This window comes from Arachis duranensis, chromosome 1 (assembly GCF_000817695.3).
Source record: "Arachis duranensis cultivar V14167 chromosome 1, aradu.V14167.gnm2.J7QH, whole genome shotgun sequence".
NCBI classification, from domain to species: domain Eukaryota; kingdom Viridiplantae; phylum Streptophyta; class Magnoliopsida; order Fabales; family Fabaceae; genus Arachis; species Arachis duranensis.
Window position 1 is genome coordinate 43239059 of NC_029772.3, and position 2270 is coordinate 43241328.

The following is a 2270-nucleotide window of genomic DNA, read 5'->3' on the forward strand; positions in this document are numbered from 1 at the left end:
CAACTTATTCTTATTCTAAGATATTCGCTGCACTTCAACATGAAGAATGTGATGATCCGTGACACTCATCATCATTCTCACCTATGAACGCATGTCTGACAACCACTTCCGTTCTACCTTAGATCGAGTGCATATCTCTTAGACTCCATTCCGAAAGTTCGGAGTCTTCGTAGTATAAGCTAGAATTATTGGGGGCCATTCCTAAGATCCGAAAAGTCTAAACCTTGTCTGTGCTATTCCGAGTAGGATCTGAGATGGAATGACTGTGACGAGCTTCAAACTCGCGAGTGTTAGGCGTAGTGACAAACGCAAAAGAATCACTGGATTCAATTCCAACATGATCGAGAACCGACAGATGATTAGCCGTGCTGTGACAGTGCATTTGGACCATTTTCACTGAGAGGATGGGAAGTAGCCATTGACGCCGGTGAAACCCGAACATACAGCTTGCCATGGAAAGGAGTATGAAGGATTGGATGAAGGCAGTAGGAAAGCAGAGATTCAAGAGGGATAAAGCATCTCCATACACTTATCTGAAATTCCCACCAATGATTTACATAAGTATCTCTATCTTTATTTTATGCTTTATTTATTCTTTATATTCGAAAACCATTATAACCATTAGAATCCGCTTGAATGAGATTTACAAGATGACCATAGCTTGCTTCATACCGACAATCTCTGTGGGATCGACCCTTACTACGTAAGGTATTACTTGGACGACCTAGTGCACTTGCTGGTTAGTTATGCGAAGTTGTGACAAAGTGTGATTCACATTTGAGAGCTCCAAGTCTTTGGCACCATTGTTGATGATCACAATTTCGTGCACCAAGAGACACTGATGAATCCACATTTTATGATATTTATTTGCTCTAATTTGGTGAATTTCATCAACTTTTCTTGCATTTATCCATTAAAATAGCATAGTTTCATAATTTCTTCCTAAATTGTGCTTGAAAGTGAAAACATGCTTTTTAACCTTTATAATTGCTAAATTTTATTCACTTTAATTCTATTTGATGCCTTGATGTGTTTGTTGAGTAATTTCAGGCTTAAAAGGCAAGTATGGATTGAAGAAGTGGAAGGAAAGCATGCAAAATAGGAGAATTCAAGAAATAAAGGATTTGTAAAGCTGCCAGTTGATGCTACGATTTTAGGAAATTGCACGATCGGCAAAAATTCCTTCCGGCAAGTGCACCGGTTATTGTCAAGTAAAAACTCACAATAGAGTGAGGTCGAATCCCACAAGGATTGGTTGAGTGAGCAATTCGGATTAGAAGTGTGTTCTAGTTGAGCGGAATCAAGATTTAGATGAGAATTGCAGAATCTTAAATTGCATGAATTAAAGAGCGAGAAGTTAAAGTGCTGAAATTAAAAAGGGATCGGGGTGATTGCATGAATTTAATTGCAGAACGTAAAGAGAAAGTGGTAGATCAGAAATGGGGAATTCATTGGGTTTCAGGAGATATTGAGATCTCCGAATCAAAACATTTTTATCCCTTCCTCAACCAATGCATTCATTAAATTTTGCTTGGCAATCTTATATGATTGGATCCCAATCCCTTGGCTCACCAATTCTCTCTAAAAACAAACAAATTCCCAATCCCTTGGTTTAAATGTTCATAAGAAGAGATGATGCTCGATCACTGATTATACCACACAGTTTCATGAACCACAATTTGGTAGGATTACATGTCACAATATCCATCCAAACCCCAATCCAATTCACTGTGAGAAAGCTTCTCTAGCATGAATCCTCCATTCCAAAAGTTCAAAAGTCCCCCTACTAACTTAAATTCTATCCTATTTATACACTTTCTAAATTGAGCTTCTGTTGTGTTTCTTGGGCTTTGAGGCCTTTCCCTGACTTCCTTTTGCTTTGGGTTTATGATCCATAATCCTGATGAGGCTGCTGATCCAATTCTGTAACATTCATTGAGCCAACTTAGTGATAAACAAGTAATGACACATGACTCAACAAATTGAAATTCCAGACTCATCAATTCTTCAGGCCCAATCCCATAAACCATGATATTCAATTGGGTTTCATACCAGAGTATGTTTAAGTTAATGTTTGTGCTCAAATGCTAACTTAAACTGCAAAATTCTTTGGCCCAGAAACCTTTTCAATAGTGGCGTTTAAGTTGTAGTTTAAGCTTCAGTTTAAGGTTAAACTGAAGCTTAAACATGGAAATGGAAGAAAGCAACCCCGGAGTGCGGAATGGTCGAACACGTTTAAGCTTCAGTTTAAGGTTAAACTGAAGCTTAAA